Raw genomic sequence first — 19,401 nt, forward strand, 5'->3', positions numbered from 1 at the left:
ATAAGGAGGAACCTAAAGCAAACATGCTGAATTAGCTGCAGGTCCAAGGCAAGTAGATAAGGCATCAAAGTTATTTGCTCAGAATAGGCTCTTTAGCAGAGTTGACTAGGAAGGACTGGATGTCTCCATTCTTTATGGCCTTTTCATCTTAAGGTTAGTTATTAACTCTTTAGTTCCCTCTAGTTTTCAGGGAAGGCTATTAACCCTTCACTCATAAAATTTTTTAAAAGATTTCAATTTAAGATGGCAGATTAGCCAGGCATGGTGGTGCACACCTTTAATCCCAGCACTCAGGAGGCAAAGGTAGGAGGAATTGCCGTGAGTTCAAGGCCACCCTGAGACTACAAAGTTAATTACAGGACAGCCTGGGCCAGAGTGAGACCCTTCCTAGAAAAACAAGAAATAAAAAAGATGGCAGATTAGAAGCAGCATCCAGCTGGAGAGATGGCTTAGCAGTTAAGGCATTTATCTGCAAAGTTTTAGCATCAGTGGTTTAACTCTCTAGATCCCAAGTAAGCCAGATGCACAAAGGTGAGGCAAGTGCAAGGTTGCACATGCCCTCTAGGGGGTGCAAGCATCTGAAGTTCGACTGTAGTGGCTGAGGCTCTGGCTCACCAATTCTCTCTCTCTCTCTAGAAATATTTTAAAAATTAAAAAAAAAAACAACTAAAAGCAGCATTGGATTAAACCAGTGAAGGAAACTATAAGATAACAATAAAAAAATAACTAAAAGGGGGAAATTGAAAAGGATCTTCAGGAAACCGTGAAGAAGTAATATCAAAAAAAGAAGCCTAAGAACACATGTTCAATCCCCAGGTCCCACATAGCCAGACATACAGTGATGCAAGCATGCAATGTCTCACATGTGCACAAGGGGCACACAGGGCTGGAGTTCATTCACAGCAGCTGAAGGCCCTGGCATGCTTGCTCTCGCTATTTCTTCTCTCTCTCTCTCTCTCTCTCTCTCTCTCTCTCTCTCTCTCTCTCTCTCTCAAACTAAAAGAAAAGAAAAATAAAAAAGTATTCGAGTCAAAGAGCTCCCCCTTTCACTCTCCCCATTCTTCCTGACCATTAACCCTGGGCCTCTGGGACTGCCTCCTGGGCTGTGAGGAGGGAAGATCACACACCCTACCTCTGCCTCACAAAGCAGTTCCTCAACTCTTCTTATAACCCCCCCCCCCGCCGCCCTCCCTCATTCTCTGTGGACGCCTGCTCCTCTGGTGTGTGTATCACTCCTTCCCCCACACTCTCCCACCCTCTTTCTCTGGTGCACACACCCCCTTTCTGTCTCTCTCCATTATCTTGTTTCTTCCTTTATCCCGCTGAGAGGGAGTCAGGTAGCTTTGTTAGGTAGTTTGGAGTGACTGGGCCCCAAAACTAAAATGCAGAAATATCCTTAAATCTGCCCTTGCAATCTCTACTTTACTAGAGATCACGAAATGGGAAATTGGGAGTACCTTGCCCACACACCAATATGCCAATGCACCAATAAATTTAGATTACTCCAGATTCTTGTCTTAGGAATTTAAAGAATTAAAATCCATAGGCCAGAGGGTAAGGTTTAGCGAGACCATTAGACTAAGAGAAGAAAGTACAGGCAGCTCCTGCCGTGTAGAAAACAGGAGCCGGTACACTGCCCCTGTGGGAGTAAGGCGGGGTGGGGGGTGGGGGTCTCCCCTCATGTCAGCTCAGCTGAGCTGAGACAAGGAAGCTTATCAGAACCTCAAAGTTTGGGAGCCAGTCAAGAAAGAGCTTATCTTCTGGTACGCATCTGTTTGTAAATTTTTTGTGAAGGGCTTTAACTTCAGGCTCAGTTGAGCCTGAGAGACAGTGGCTTGGTCTGGACTGGAGGCTGACTCAGGAAGGAGCCAGTCATGACACCAAGTCCTAGGGACTGAACTTGGCCAACCACAATGTCAGAACTAGATTTGAATTCTGCAGAAAGGGAACTCCCTCCCAGAAGGGGCTCAGGTTCATTGTGGGAAAATAGATCTAGGGAATTCCTTTTGGCAAGAAATACGAAGTCTGATCATCCTTTGATCACTAGCGAAGTGGAGATTGCAAGGGCAGACATTCCTGCCTGTACTTTTGGGGGCCAGTCACCCCAAGCTACCTAACAAAGCTACCTGACTCCCTCTCAATGGATCTCTCCTCTCCTTATCTTGACTAAAGGAGTTACCTAGGCCTGTTTTGTTTTGTTTTGTGGGATTTTTGTTTGTTTGTTTGTGTTTGTTTGTTTTTGTTTTTTGTAAACAACCCCAGGCACTCCTGGAAGGGAGTTCCCCTTTCCTAGAATTTAAGTCTGATCCTGGCATTCTGGTTGGTTAAGCTCAGCGCTAGAACTTGGCTTCACTGCTGGTCTCTTGCTGAGCCAGCCCCCAGCCCAGACCAATCAGCCTCACTGTGGCTCACCTGAGCCTGAAGAGAAAGCCCATCACAGAGGGTATAAGTAAAGCTTACCAGGTGGACAGGCCTCTCTTCCCTCCCTGCCCCGCACCGTCCATCTCTCCTGAGCTTCCAGACCCTGGTAAGGCTCCCCTCGCCAAAGCCCAGCTGCTGAGACAGGGCCGACGCCGCGCCCTCCTACCCGGCTTCACCCCCTCTCGCCTCCCTCATGTCAGGGACTCGCTGCTCTTCTTCCTCTGTCCTTCTCGTAATCTAATAAAGTCTCTCTAAACCCTACCTTCTGCTCTATGGATTTCAATTCTTTAAATTCACAAGACAAGAATCTGGGGTATCCTAAATCTGCTGGTGTTAGGAAAAGCTGGTGCATTGGCGTATTAACGTTTTGACATGGAACTCCAAAATTCCCATTTTACACCTTTTTCCCTCTCCCCAGTTATACAAATTCTTAGACCCAAGAATCTGTCTGCTTTGATCGTCCATTGTGAACCCTGAAAGCTAACAAAAAGGACACCAGGAATGCAGAGGTGTTACGGGAAACTGAGGCCCACAGAACCGGCCCTAGAGATTGAGCAGAGAATCAGGATGAAAGTTTATTTTCACACCAGCATGGGCCCAGGGGAATCCCGCCCAAAGCCTGGACCCCCATCCTCGGTGGCTCAGAGCTTATGTAACTTAAGTACTCTCATTAAGTCTTAGAGCTCAAAGCCCTGGCCTAGTGCCAGAGACCTTGATAAGCAAGCTTTACAGGAAAAAAGAAAGTTAATGAGCAGAAAAATAGCTGAAGCTATGTGCTAAGAAGATAAAAAGATGATTTTCTTATTTTTATTTATTTTTTAAAATATTTGTTTTATTTATTTACTTACTTACTTACTTATTTATTTATTTATTTATTTATTTATTTATTTATTTATTTATTTGAGACAGGGAGAGAGAGAGAGTGAGAATGGGCATGCCAGGACCTCTATCCACACTGCAAATGAACTCCAGACACATGCACTACCACATGCAACTGGCTTATGTGGGACCTGGAGAATTGAACCTGGGTCCTTAGGCTTCACAGGCATGCACCTTAACCGCTAAGCCATCTCTCCAGCCCAAAAAGATGATTTTCAGTAAAGGTCAGAAGCTGTAGTACAAGTCACAGCCTTGAAACAATTAAAAAAGACCACAGTGTTAGGACAAACCTATACAGTACATAACCAATTAAGAAGTCTACATAGAACAGGACATAATTTTGGGGCAGGAGCTTCTGGCTTAAATTTTCTTACCCCAATTGCCATCTCAGAGATAGGTGTGGACTGTGACAAGCACCACACAGAGCAGATCCACTGCTCTCCCTGAGCACAGGTCCACGCCCTCGGCCTCAGAGAAAACTGCCTGGGGAATCTGGTGCCTAGTGCTATTGAAAATGCAAATCTGAGGTTCAGTGGTCTCCAGAGGAGCAAGACAAGCATCAGATGAGCGGTTTGGAAATTTGAAATTAAGAGACTTCAAAGTCTTACAACCCCCTCCCACCCCCATTCTGCCACAGTCTCAAGAAGGGGACCACTTCCAGAAACCACAGGTTCCCAGACTCCAGAGAAATGGCTCAATCTGCAACTTTCCAGCAAAGACTTACAGGAGACCTACCCCCACCCATGACCCAGCTCCAGAGGAGGGGAGGTTCCCAGCTCTGTGCAGTGGCCTGACCTCAGAACTAAGACTCAGAATGTACAAAACTGCTTGTCCCAGGCAAGAGAGGAAGTCCCAGCATAGGAGGCACCATTCCAGGAACGGAGGAAGTCCAGATGAAAGCCAAAGACCAGGCCAGGCAGTCTTCAGATCCTGCATCTCTGGCCAGCTCTTTGTCTATGTGCACCTACCTGGTTTCCAACACCTACTGTCAGCAGCCAGGTTGGCCCTCACGCTACCATTACCCTCTATTGCTTCCTGCGTTTTGTGTAAGGGGGGAATGTGTTGTTTAGCTTTGTTTTTTTTTTTTTTTCTTTCCTCCTTATTCCTTTCCTTGACCTCTTCCTCTCCCAAAGAACATAGTCTATTCTGGTTTTGCAGGAACTCTGGGACCTCCTGAGAAACAGAATTATTCCAGATCTGCTGTTAGCATATCTTTATCCACAGTCTATCTTTAGCCAAAATTCTCCCATTCTAACCTGATTTTCTTTGTCTCTTTTGCTCCTGCAACTTCACCTTCTATGTATGTCCTCCTTTATACCAACCCATTACAAACTACTTGTTCTATGGAAGGGTTTTATTTTTCTTCTTTATCTTTTTCTTTCCTCACAAACTCCCAATAATATATCAGTATATGCAATACTGTCAGTGTTCACTACTCCATAAAATGAATAGCATTTATGAGGTGATTCTTTGACAATAGACTACTCTGTAGTCGGTCTATTCCAATACAGTAACTGTCGTTACAAGCAATGCTATACTCAAAGGGGAAGGCTAGTTGAGAGCCTGGTGCTAACAGAAGAAGGAAATACCTCAACCCTTCTACAACCCAGTCCCTTCTAAATATAGGAAACACCTCCACTGAGAGAAGGAAGATGACCTAAATTTAAAAATTAAAAAAAGTTCAACCAATGATCTTGAGGGGGAATTAGTCAAGTAGCTTTATTATTAGGTAGCCAGTCAGGAGAGGTCCCAAAAGAGGGACCCAAGACAATGTAACACCACCTGCCTGCTCCAGCAGAATGGAAACTCAGCGTCTGATGCAGTCTCATCCAATCAGCTCACTTACCTCCTACTCAGGTGTGCTGACCTCTTCCTGAGCCAGCCTCTGAGACTAGACCAATAAGCTCTCTCAGACTCACCTGAACCTGAGGGTAAGTCCCACCACAGTAAGATGATAAATAGATCCTTACCAAGTAGGTAAAGCATCTTATTTGGCTGAGGTGGGGGAGGGAACCCTACCTCCATATGGGCTTTCTACCCCCTTCTGCATTCTATGTGGCAAGAGCTCTCTGCACTTCTCTTTCCTTCTCTTAATCTAATAAAGACTCTCTAAATCCTTACCCTTGAGTCTATGGATTTTAATTTTTCAAATCATAAGGCAAGGATCCAGGTCTACCCTAACTTTATTGGTGCATGAATGTATTGGAAAGGAACCCCAACACTCCTTTTATAATCTAACCTATGATGCAAAAGTACCAGTGCTGAAATAATAAAATAAAATAAAAAGTCAAGATAGCATATTCCTCTAAAATCTATCAATACCAGGGGGATGTCCACTGAGGACAGAGAATTAGATGAGATTCCAGACAAATAATTCAAATGATGATAAACATGTGCAAAGAAATGAAAGAATTCTGGGGTGGAGAGATGGTCTAGCAGTTAAGGCACATGCCTGTGAAGCCTAAGAACCCAGGCTCAATTCTCCAGGTCCCACATAAGCCAGATACACATGGTGGCACATGCATCTGGAGTTCATTTGCAGTAACTAGAGGCTATGGAGTGCTCTCTCTCTCTCACTCTCTCTCTCCCCCTCTCTCTGTCTCTAATAAATAAATACATAAATAAATAAAATCATTTTAAAAAATGAAAGAATTGCAAGACAACACAAGCCATTAGCTGGATGAAAAGTTAATGGAAAAGATGAATATGGAATTCAATAAAGAGATAGAAATATTGAAGAAAAACTAAAGTGATGCTGGAAATGAAAACTGCAGTGAATGAAATAAAAAACCTCAGTGGAAATTCTCACCATAGACTGGAGAATGGAGAACACACATCTTCAGGAAAGAGGGACAGAGAAAGGGAAAGAGCCGGAATGGCGCCCAGGGCTTTTATACCCATGCTCTTGAAGCAAGGTGACTTACCCAGTGGAATAGGGGTCCAATAGAGGTGTGGGCTGGTGCTCAGAGAAGGAACCAGGTTGTCTGGGTCTCCTGTTGAGTTTGGCACAGTTGGAAGGGAGAGAGGGGATGGAAACTCTAACATAGGATGCTTAAACATACCCATGACCTCCGCTCTTCTAAGTCTCCATATGATGGGAAACCCAAGAGAAAAGCCTTCAGACTTTTGAAATGGAAATACTGTTTGCAGTTTCTTGGAGGGTAGAATGAGGTACCGCAACAGAAGATCACAATTCAAAGATCAAAGATCAGTTGCTACCCCCAAAACCAAGGAGACCCCAATCTCTCAATGACAAACGACAAAGAGGAGCTGGAGAGATGTCTTAGCAGTTAAGGTGCTTGCCTGCAAAGCTCAAAGACCTAGATTCGATTCAACAGACCCACATAAGCCAGACGCACAATGTGGTGCATGTGTTTGGAGTTCACTTACACTGGCTAGATGCACTGGTATGCCCCAGTCTCTCTCTAATAAATAAATGAAAATAATTTTTTTAAGTTTTTAAAAAAGCAATGAGCTGACACAGCACTAAGATGCAGACATGCTGGAATTACCTGACAGATTGAAAAGCAGGTGGATGAAATTTCAAGGCAAAATGAACTACTGAAACAAAGGCAATAAGCTTCATCAGAGCAACAGAACACGTTAGTAAATACAGAACACAAAGGGTTAATAAGTCACACGTGACTGAGCAAGCTGACCTCAGTGGGGATTCAGAACAACAGATCTCCCAGAAAGTCTCTGGGCTGCAAAATACCTCAGATGTTTCTTCAATAAGAACATGTGGTGTGCAGAGACCCTTGCCCCAAGACCATAAGAAGACAAACAGATTCAACAGGCGGAACGGCCTGGTCCCCCTTTTTTTCCTCTGCCCTTTTCCATTTCTTCTTTTTTCCCTTTCCCCACCTCTGACCCCATAAAAACCCAGCTCAGCCTGGTCTGAAGGCGCACTCCCTAATTCCTTGGCGAGACCATCTGCGCTTCCTTGTTCTTTGCTCTGAATAAAGGACAATCTTCTACTGTTTAGGCTGGTTTCTTGCCGCCCCCATCCAGGTCCAATAGAAAATGTAAAGAAAAATCAAGTAAGAAAACTTGGAACTAAATAATAACAGAAATAAAAACCTCAGGGGAGACCCCAACCACAGAATGGCGGGGACACGGAACATGTAGCAAACTATGTGGGTCCTCTAAGCCTGCTTCCTGGGTCCCCCACACACACAAGCTACGTCACCCTCCTCATCCTCGCCCAAAGACCTCTCAGAACATCACAGATGCATCACCTACGGAGAGAGACCCCAGCCCAGCGCCACGAGCAGCAGAGACATTTCCCATCCGCATAGTAAAGCCAGCACAGGTGAACCCCGCTGTGGGGCCGGCCACGGCAACTCCACGCCCAGGAGGCAAACCTCGCCATCCCTCTTGACGGAGGACTAAGCCAGCTGCCGCGACCACGAGCAGCCACAAGCTCCGGTCTCTGTTCAGCTTCCCTTGCCTCCAAACCCTTCCAGCCTCCCTGTGTCCTAAATCGCAACCTTCAAAGAGGGGCGGCTGGGGTGCGCGCACATGTACGCACAGCCCTCTCGTCTCCTCTACAAACATCAAGGAAGGTGTCCTTTGGAAATGATAATGTAGGCCATTTGCCAGCCTTTTCTGAAGGACTATAATGATTTCCCAGAAGTGATAGAGAAGAAAATTACAAATAATAAAATAGAAAATGATTATAAGATGCCCCCACCCCAAGAAAAGTAGATCATTTTGATGCATGCTGTCTTGGGAAATGATGCCAGCCAAGGTGAACTTGGTGTCGCTTAATTAGCAAGTGGGGTCAGCCTGCACTCTGCGAAGAGTCTGCTCCGGGGCTGCAGCGGTTCCCCAATCCAGCACAGCTCCTCCCCAGCTCTCCTCCACGGGCACGTTTGCTGCCGGTCTTCTCTTCAACCTTGAAGAGCCAGAAAGACAAGTATCGTGATGAATGCCAAGTCTGTCCAACCATGCCAGCCTCCAGACTGCAGATCACCTCCTCAGCCTCATCCCTGAAGCATCTCAGACCCAGGATGTCCTTCTGTGGGGCAGCGGGCTGGGCCGTCTTACACATGATCATTGAGCTGGTTCTATTTTCAGTTCTTGAGTCTGGAAAAAGTTTATTATCTCTTCAGACATTGCCTCCAGTCATTTTACTTTTTTCAGGGACAGATTTCTAGGACCCATAAATGGAAGAAAACATGATACTTGTCTTCACGTGTCTGACTCATTTCACTTAATATGGGGAATCCGATTGCCTCTACTCTCTGGTAAAAAACATAATTTCCTTTTGCTTCACTTTTTACATGTTGTCTGTGTGTGTGCATGTGTGTGTGGTGTGCATGCACATGTATGTGCTTGTGTGGCATCCCTAGCAGTGGTGTGTGCTCACCTGCAATGACCCATGTACAACATTGATGCCCCATTACATTACTCTGCAGTCCACTCTCTTTTGAAATATTGTAATTTTTTAAATATTTTATTATTTATTTATTTAACAGAGAGAGAGAGAATGGGTGTGCCAGGGCCTCCAACCACTGCAAACAACTCCAGATGCATGTGCCCCCTTGTACATCTGGCTAATGTGGGTCCTGGGGAATTGAACCAAGGACCTTTGGCTTTGCAGGCAAATGCCTTAACTGCTAAGTCATCCCTCCAGCCCAATATTTTTTTTTATTATTATTTGCAAGGAGAGAGGGAAAGAGATAGGGAGAAAAAAATGGGTGGGCTAGAGTCTCTAGCCATTGCAAATGAACTCCTGATGCATGCACCACTTTGTGCATCTGGCTTTACATAGGTCCTGTGGAATTGAACCTGGGTTGTTAGACATTGCAGGCCAACACCTCAACCACTGAGCAATCTCTCCAGTGCCTGCAGTCCATTCTTATTTGACCTCTCCCCTCCCAGAAATTACTTCCTAATGAACATGAATATGTCAGAGAGGAAAAAGGTAGAATTAGAGGACAGAGACTCCGCATGGGGATGGATGTACTGAAAGCAGAGATCTGGAGAGGCCTTGCCCATGTATGTCATCCGAGCAGAGATCCAAAGCTATTCAGGGAAAGGCCACCAAGTGTCTAGAGAGTAAACACAAAGACCTTCAGTGGAGCAGCCCTGAGATATTCACCCAACACCAGGGAGGCTGATGTGGCTGGAACAAAGGTGCCAGGAGGGAAGATGAGATTAGGAGGAGAACACAGGGTCACATTTTTACTTTATTCTGAATGAGTTGTGCAACCAGCTGAAGAACAACCTGGCAAGAAAAAAGGCCCAGGGAAGATGGCTTGGGCCAGAGAGGTGGCCCTGAAGGTGACAAACCATTGTTGGATTCCGGGTTATGTTTGAAGGTGAAGCCAAATGCCAATGAAGAGAGTGATATTTTTGTTTTTGTTTCTGTTTTTTGGAGAGAGGCGGGGAGGCTTCAACAATGATTGCAAGACTTCTACCTGGAGGAATTTAAGTCCCCCCAACCAACGCAGAACCAAGGAGGCCCAGAGAGCAGAGCCTGGGAATGGGCCTCACAAGTTAGGACATGATTCCTCCACACAGAAATGAGGAGGCCAAAGGACACAGGACTGGATTGCCTCAAACATGAGGGGCTGCCACTTTGAATGTGAGAGAAACCAGTGCATGATATCTCCACCAGAATCCAGAGAAAATATGGGAGAGATAACATGATTTGGGTAAGAAGGGGGAGTGTGTTTTCCTTTCTTTCTCTTCCTATTTCTTTTTTTTCCTTCCTCCCTTCCTTCATTTCTTTCTTTCTTTCTTTTTTTCAGGCAAGCCCAACAGACTGCCTCTTTTTTATGAACGGGAGCGAGAGAAAGAAGGAGAGAATTGGAGCACCAGGGCATCCAGCCTCTGTAATCAAACTCCAGATGTGCACCACCTTGTGTGCATGTGTGACCTTGCATGCTTGCATCACCTTGTGCATCTGTCTTACTCATCTGGAGAGTCAAACGTGGGTCCTCAGGCTTCACAGGCAAGCACCTTAACCACTAAGCCATCTCTCCAGCCTGGGAGTGTGTTTTTTATTGCCAGCCATGCCATACCTCTTCCTTTAGAAAATGTCAGTTGTCACAGGGTGTTGGTGTAGCCACAAGGGTGTACCAGCAGCCTGTGGCTCAGAAGGAATTCCCACCAAGGAGCTGTGGTTGTGATATGATCACACAGAACACCATCTGACTACCATCTTTTCACCTATCTTGTCATATTCAAAGCATGTAGTTTGTTGTTCAGTCATGAGTTAAATAGAACTTTGTTAATTTTTGAGTGTGTGTACATGTGTGGGGTGTATGTGCATGAATGAACACATGTTTATATGTGTGGGGGCTTATGTGTGTACACATGCATGTAGTGGCCAGAAGTTGACATTGGGGGTTTTCCTCAATCACTCTCCACCTTATTTACCGAGGCAAGGCCTCACACTTGAGCCCAGAGCTCACTGATTGCACTAGTCTAGCTAGCCAGCTTGGTTGCCCAGGGCTCCTCTGTCTCGGAGAAGTAGGATAACAGGCTGCCATGCCCACCTGGCATTTATATGGATGCTGGAGTTGTGAACTCAGGTCAACAGGTTTGCATGGTAAGTGCTTTACTCTATCTCCTCGGTAAACAAAACTTTCACACCCACTCTCTGGCTATTCTGAGGAGAGCACTTCTTGCATCCTTCAAAGATTCCATATGGGTTATGAGTGGCAACCCTGGATTCTGACAGGTCTAGATCCAGGGTCAGGGGCATGGCTCTGGCCAAGGAGGAGCTGGCCGCTGGTTTTGTAGAAGGAATCCCATAGACTGGGGAGATGGACCTATTCTCCCTAGAAAGAATGATCAACAACCCCTCCCCCATACCCACCAATTCACTAGTATCAAATGGGTATCAAACGTCTGCCAGGAGACAGTTTACTTGGTGCAGGAGTGGATTTGGGGGCATGTCCTCTGTGGTTCTCCACACAAGGGCTATTTGTGAAAATCTCTGCATCTTGGTTTCTTTGCAGATCTGATCTGTGTGCCAGACAGGGGAAATGGCTTTCTTTTGCTAGCAACAATAGTGGGTAGAAATGATCTCCATTTGACTCTAGTCTTAGTTGTCAGCTAGTTAAGGTACCTGTCAGAAGATTCAACAGAGAAATATGGTCCACGACCCTTGGAAGTCAGTAAGGCTCTCTATTTTAAAGGATTGTCTGGATTAATTAGCAATGCTAGCAGGCACTTAATGTGAAATTCCTAATGAAGGAAGGGGCAAGGTAAAACCTTCCTGAAGCTTTCAGTTGAAACACACCTCCTGTTCAAAAGCAATCCTCGGTGCTGTGTGCAAGAGCAGCTCCATCTCAGACAGGAACAAGCCAAATTGGACACACCTCCAGCCAGCCATGAATTTAGAGGTTGTTGCTAAGCTACGGAATAAGAAGTTAGAGATACAATTTCATGCAGTTGGGAGTTAAAAGAGAAAGGCTTCAAGATGCTCAAGAAATATTAAAGTGGAAAATATAAAACATGCTTCTGTTTATTTTCACTTAATACATTTCATTCATTTGAATTTCTCCAATTTCATATCCCGGTCTACTAGTCACCACATTTTCTACTAAATGTTAGGGTTATGAGAATGTAATCATGTGTTGACCTGGAGTGGGTTATAATAACTAATGTCCTTTGCTTGGGTCAGTTCTTGTGTCTCTTACAGTCTTTCCACCTCCTCTTCCCTGAGCCATGGCAGGCCTGTTAGAAGTCTGTGTTAGTGAGTTCTCTGTAGTCTCTGGATTTCTGCTTGCATAGGTTTTTGGTTTTGGGTTTGGTTTTGTTGCGGGGGGTTGTTTGTGTTTTGGTTTGGTTTGGTTTGGTTTGGTTTTTCGAGGTAGGTTCTCACTGTAGCCCAGGCTGACCTGGGATTCACTATGTAGTCTCAGAGTGGCCTCGAATTCTCAGCAATCCTACTACTTCTACCTCCCAAGTTCTGGGATTAAAGGCATGCACCACCACGTCCAGCTTGCATGGGTTTTGATTATGCTAAGTGCTTGTCACCATCACCCTCAGACTGGTTATCAGGTTAGCAGTAAGAGCAGTATTCATTTTATTGATTTATTTATCTGAGAGAGATAGAGAAAGAGAATGAGAGAGAATGGATGTGCCAGAGCCTCCAACCACTGCAAATAAACTCCAGATGCATGCACCACCTTGCACATCTGGCTTTACATTGGTAATGGGGAATTGAACTCAGGTCCATCGGTTTTGCAGGCAAGTGCTTTAACTGCTGAGCCATATCTCCAGCCCAAGAGCAGTATTCATGATGTCACTTCCTGTGCAATTTCTCCCGGGGCCCAGCAGATATGATAAAGGTGGAAAATCTCATGATGAGCAGTCAGTTATCTTGTCTTATCGATGGATCTAGGTTCTCCTTCATTTTCTTTTCCATCTATAAAATAAAACAGATTCTCCAACCAAGCATGAGAGTAATTTAAGTTAAAGGGGTATGCAAGCTGTTTAGGAGATTTGTGGTGTGCCGGCCCGCTCTTTCCTGACTCTGGGATTCTAACTTGGTTTCTAGTACCAGATATGAGCTCCCTCCCAGTGAGTGGCCCACGTCCAATCAGAGAACAGTTGGTTGCCTGTAGAGGCTACATGTCACTATTGCACAAGTGTGTACTTCTTGTCCAGCTGGTTGATTTTTGTACTTTGCAGGGTCCCCTGCTTATCCATGCTGCTGGTGACTGCTGCCCTCTGGCAACCCCAATGGGGCCTTCAGCACTATGAGGGCTAGCCAGAATGGAGCTAGTTTCCCTTTCAGTACAAGCATGGTATTCTGATGCCCTGTGGCCACAGCCTGTGGTGTCTTCAGCAATAGGGTCTTATCTTTTAGCTCTGGCAACTAATTAAGTGTTTTAGCAATGGCTACATTATTTTGGAGACTTAGGTCTCCCTAGCCACCAGCTCACTGTGGTGGTGAACCCAATTCTGAAAAAGAAAGAAAGAGAGAAAGAAGGAAGGAAGGACCTGGAGTGATCCCAAAAGCCTATTCCTCAGCCTCGGGCACTATTTGGGAGGTGGCGGAACCTTTAGGAGGTGGGGCCTAAGAAGTTAGGTGCTGTGGCATGTCCTTGAAGGGGATCTTGAGACCCTGGTCCCTTCCTTTCTCCTTGCCTCCCAGCTGTCACGAGGCACGCATTCCTCCTCCCCACAGCCTCCCATTGTGTAGTAGTGTGCTGCCACATGGACAAAATGACCATGGACTGAAAACGTGTCATAATGAACTTGCTCTTTCTAAATTGATTGTCTCTGGCATTTTGCCACAGAGATGGAAAGCTGGGAAGCAAACAGTTAATAAATATTAGCCATATATCAGTTTTGTTAACTGTTATCCAACACATGGATATACCTACATTTTTGCTTGTTTGTTCTTTTGTTTTCCGAGGCATGGTCTCACTCTAGCCCCAGGTGTGAAATTCACTATGTAGTCTCAGGCTGGCCTTGAACTCACAGCAATCCTCCTATCTCAACTTCTTAAGTGCTGGCCTTAAAGGTGTGCACCACCACACCAGGCTCCATTCCTATGTTTTGTGATATTTTTTACATTTTATTTTTCTTTAATTGAGAGAGAGAAATAGATAGGGAAAGAGAGAGAATGGGTGTGTCAGTGCCTCTAGCCACTACAAATAAACTTCAGATGTGTGCGCCCTCTTTGTGCATCTGGCTTACATGGATCCTAGAGAATTGAACCTGAGTCCTTGGCTTTGCAGGCAAGTGCCTTAAACACTAAGCCATTTCTCCAGCCCCATTCCTACTTTTCATATGTGTTCAGTTGATCTTGATTTCTGAATGAGATCTGTTCAAATATCCCATGATAATGAACTAGTTGACTTCTTCTTTCATCTCGACAATGCCAACTCTACTCTCTTTGTGGCTACACGTGCTGCTCCTGTACATGTTCCAGTCCCATCCAGCACCCATGTCCTGGCTGAAAGACCATGTCCGCTGTGGGCTTGAGCCCAGAAAGTAGGCCTGATCCACGTCTCCCAGACCCCTCTTTACTTGCTTCTCTAGGGAACAGCTTCATTCCTAAGCATCAGTTCTGAGGCTCTGAGAGGAAAGCTCTTGGGAGCAAAGGGGGTGATTGGTGGACCCATCCCCCCACCCCACCCCACCCCACCCCCACACACAATTCTAAGTGCTATTTAACCAGGGCTAGGAAACTGAAAGCACATCTACTTCCTAGGTATTACATTGTTCATATCTACCAGATATTTGTTGCTGGTGCCTTGACTAAGAACTCTTATAGCAAAGCAAATACCCACAGCACAGAGGCTTCCCTGAATGTGCTATACTGTAAACACATTCATGTGAGCAATGCTGTGCTCATATCTCCTGCTTGATTCTTCCCCACCAGGGGTCAGAGCAGCTGTGGACCAGAGGCTCTGTCACAGAGGTCTTCAAGACTGAAACGCTTGGAAATAAAACACATGGCCTGTGCACGCTTAAGCAGAAGGAACAGCTTTCTCTCCGGTGGGATTCGTTCAACATTTTCCAGTGTTGGATTTGAGGCAAATGCATGGAAAGGTTGCAGGTGAAGTGGAAGGACTGAGAGAGGAGGAGTATGAGAATGGGCATAGGGCTCAAGCCAACACAGGTACAAGAAGTTTAGAGTGTATGTAAGTAAGGCTCAGGGTGAGCTCAGTAGATTCTTAACAGAAATTTCCTGCATGAAGGTGGGGATGTGCCTTGGTAGTCGAGCACTTGCCTGGCATACATAAAGCCCTGTATTCAAGCTCCAGCATCACATCAAAATTAAGAGGGTAGGGCTGGAGAAATGGCTTAGTGGTTAAATGCTTGCCTATGAAGCCTAAGGACCCCGGTTCGAGGTTCCATTCCCCAGGAGCCACATTAGCCAGATGCACAAGGGAGTGTACGTGTCTGCAGTTCATTTGCAGTGGCTAGAGGACCTGGTGCACCCATTCTATATCTATCTATCTGCCCGTTTCTCTCTTTGTTGCTCTCAAATAAATAAATAAAAATAAACAAAAAAATTTTAAAAATTAAGGAGAGAGGACAAAGAAAGAAAGAACGAAGAGGGTTGGGGGATAAGGATGCTCACTGTCCTGGATCCTGCAGTGGGGACACATGAAAAGATTTAAAGATTAGGAAGACAGCCCAGTGATTAAAGGCATGTGCTTGAAAATCCTGCTGACCTGGGTTTGATTCCCCAGTATCTCATAGAGCCAGATGCACAAAGTGGTGCATGCATCTGGAGACCTGAAGTTTGTTACAGTGGCCGAAGCCCTGATACACCCATTTTCCCTCTCTCTCTCTCTCTCTCTCTCTCGCTCACTCGCTCACTTACTCTTTCTCTATCTTTCCCCAGCTCTAGCTCTAGCTCTCTTCTCACAAATAAAAAAATAGTTTTCAAAACAAGATCAAAGAGGGCTGGAGAGATGGCTTAGCAGTCAAAACATTTGCCTGCAAAGCCGAAGGATCCCAGTTCAATTCTCCAGGACCCACGTAAGCCAGATGCACAAGGGAGTGCATGCATCTGAAATTTGTTTGCAGTGGCTAGAGTCCCTGGTATGCGCTGGCTTGCTCTTTCCCTCTCTCTCTCTCTCTCTCTCTCTCTCTCTCTTTCTCCCTCTGCCTTTCTCTCTCTCAAATAAATGAATGAATGAATAAAATAATAATAATAGATCCAAAGAAATGCCCCATGCAGCCTCAGGTGGCAGCACCAAATGCCACATGCCCAGTCATATCAGTATTCAAGAGGAAGATCACTATCTTGGGTAGAATCTGAGTTCCATGTCTTGTCATTGTCAGAGGCAGAGCAAACAAAATTGAAGAGCTTATCATGGACAAACATAATTTTCCACCAGGTGCCCATGGCCTAGCTGATAGCTCCTTAACCATGTCACCCAGACCCCCAAAGCCCTGGTGGCAGCTTTGCCAGTAGCATAGTTTGCATGAAAAGCTCTCAGGTAGCCGGGTGTGGTGGTGCATGCCTTTAATCCCAGCACTCGGGAGGCAGAGGTACGAGGATCGCCGTGAGTTCGAGGCCACCCTGAGACTCCATAGTGAATTCCAGGTCAGCCTGGGCTAGAGTGAGACCCTGCCTCCAAAAAAAAAAAAAAATCAACCTCATCAAAGGGGCTGGAGAGATGGTTCAGCAGTTGTAGGCACTTGTTTATTGCAAAGCCTGAAGGCCTGGGTTGGATTCCTCAGTACCCATGTAAATCCAGATACACAAAGTAGCATATGTGACTAGAGTTCATTTGCTGTGTGAGAATCTCTCTCTTTCTCTCTATGTCTGTCTCTATCTATATCTCTCTCTGTGTCATAAATAAAAATTTTTAAAACTAGGGAGGTGGTGTCCACAGCCTCCATAGAAGCAGCTTTTCTGAAAAAGGATTCAGCATTCCCCCTGTTTTGTAATGAAAGTCTGTTGGGGGAATCATTGAGGCAGAAAATCAGAGAATGCAAAGAGCCCAACAGTAAAGGAGAGTTGTTACACGCCCACCAAGGCTCAGGGAACACTGTAGGGGAGGGGAAAGATTGTGAGAACCACCAGATGAGCAGAGTATCCTGAGGCACTGCCCCTCTCCCACACAGAATGGTGCATTTATGACCTCGTAGTGACTATCAATAACCATGGACTGGGGAGTATGACAAATATGTAATATGACATACAGAAAAGCTCATAATTGATAAAATAAATAAATAAATAATTGTAGAGAAAAAGGATTGCTCAGTGATGTCTATAAATGGTTTGAGCTGTGGGCTCTGGCAAGCTGCCTCACTCCTCCTCTGCACCCTCCAGGAAGGTCCAGACCCCCAACCCTCCAGCTCGTGCATTCTATGCCTTGGTTCTTGCTCTTTCTGGAACATTCTTTAAGCATCCAGTGAAGTCACAAGTCATCCTTTGAGCAGGCCTGTGTAGTTATGCCAACCATCCTAGAGTGGGCATCAAGAAAGCCAAGTGTGGTGGCGCATGCCTTTAATCCCAGCACTCGAGAGGCAGAGCAAGACCCTACCTCAAGAAAGAAAGAAAGAAAGAAAGAAAGAAAGAAAGAGAGAGAGAGAGAGAGGGAGGGAGGGAGGGAGGGAGGGAGGGAGGGAGGGAGGGAGGGAGGGAGGGAGGGAGGGAGGAAGGAAGGAAGGAAGGAGCGAGGGAGGGAGGGAGGGAGGGAGGGAGGGAGGGGGAAGAAAGAAAAGAAAAGAAAAGAAAAGAAAAGAAAAGAAAAGAAAAGAAAAGAAAAGAAAAGAAAAGAAAAGAAAAGAAAAGAAAAGAAAAGGGTCTTTGGGGACAGGGCACCTTTCTCTTGAGGACCTGCTAACAATGGACCCCTCATTGCTGCAGCGACATTGGCTGCTGAACACGGAACTGGGATGGAGGTGAGCACTACAGACCTTCTTTGTAAATGATGGTTAATATCTGTTGTCGACTTGATCAAATTAGGAATCCAGAGACATTCCTCTTGGGCGGGGGGAGTGGTCTATGAGGTTGTTTCCAGGAAGGATTACCTGAAGGAGGAAGTCCTTCCTCCAGAGTGAGCCTTTCCTCCAGTGGTGGACTCTGTGTAAGGATGTTCTGAGAGAACACAGTCCCTTTTCATCTGTCAGCCAGATGATGAGTGCTTTTTACCAGACTGCCCTTGCTAGTCACTCCTAAGGGCATCTATCCCACTTTTTAAAAATATTTTATTTTTATTTATTTATTTGAGGGAGAGAGAAAAATGGGCATTCCAGGGCCTCCAGCCACTGCAAATGAACTCCAGAAACATGTGCCCTTTGTGCATCTGGCTTACATGGGTCCTGGGAAGTCAAACCTATGTCCTTTGGCTTTACAGGCAAGAGCCTTAACTGCTAAGCCATTTCTCCAGCCCCACGTCTACCCCACTTTAACTAGCCTTCATCTGCACTGGAACCAAGTTTCCTCTGCCTTCCAACACAGACTGAAGACCAGCGGTGGCTCTCCAGGAATCCTCCAGGGCCCTCCGTGTTGGACCGGGACTGCATCCAACCACATGGACTGAGCAGCTACCAGGTTACTCCATACTCAAGCCTGCTGACAGCTATTGATGAGCTGCCATAAGCTAATCCAATAAATCCCCTTATAATAGCAAGTCATTCTCTCGGCTCTGTTCCTCTAGAGATCCCTAATGTAATTGGGTTCTGCTGAGCTGCCTGTAAGACCTGCAGGAGCTCCAGGGACACAGGGACACGTGAGTTATCACCCAAGGGCTTTTTATTATCGCAGCTGCCTTTGAGCTGCCCACACTTCTGTAAGTAGCCCATACTCCATGAGTCCCCAGTGAACCCCTGGTTCCCTAAGCTGGATCTGTGTGGAATTATTTCTCTGGTCTGTTGCCAAGTGCCTGTCTGGAGGTGAACAGACAATTGGCCACATATCTTCCCAGGAAAAGTTAACACAGCAAAGCCCTTTCCAGTCTACAGAAGTTCCTCTCCAGAGGCCCTGGGCCAGACTGGACTTTGGTGTGGACAGCCGCTCCCTCCCCTGGCAGATAGCTGCTCTGGCCTTGCAGAAACAGACTGGCTTTTCCCACCCTTCCCCAGAGCTTGCACAAGGGCTAGTGCAAAACAGTTCTGGAATCAAAATGGGACTGAAAGTGGGGTAAGATGTGTAGCAGCCTTGCAGAAGAGGCCACCCTCTGGAGCCTACGTGACTTGCCTTTGTGGAGGCCTTTTCTCCCCTCCCGAAGCCCCTCGCTAGCCACACTTCCACTCCTACCTCTGCCACTGTACCCAAGCTCCACCCACAACACATTCATGCAAATCTGAGCATTTGCCCATAACCCTGTTCTGCATTGGACAATTCCTATGTACCCCTAAACTCTCTGAGATTACAAAGTGAATTCCAGGTCAGCCTGGGCTAGAGTGAGACCCTACCTTGAAAAACCAAAAATAAAGAGGGGCTGGAGAAATGGCTTAGTGTTTAAGGTGCTTGCCTGTGAAGCCAAAGGACCCCAGTTCAATTCCCCAATTCCCCAGGACCCATGTAAGTCATATGCACAAGGGGATGCATGCATCTGGAGTTCATTTGCAGCAGCTGGAGGCGCTGGTATGCCCATTCTCTCCCTCTCTCTCTCTCTCTCTCTCTCTCTCTCTAACCCCCTCCTATTTCTCTCTCTC

This window comes from Jaculus jaculus, chromosome 16 (assembly GCF_020740685.1).
Source record: "Jaculus jaculus isolate mJacJac1 chromosome 16, mJacJac1.mat.Y.cur, whole genome shotgun sequence".
NCBI classification, from domain to species: domain Eukaryota; kingdom Metazoa; phylum Chordata; class Mammalia; order Rodentia; family Dipodidae; genus Jaculus; species Jaculus jaculus.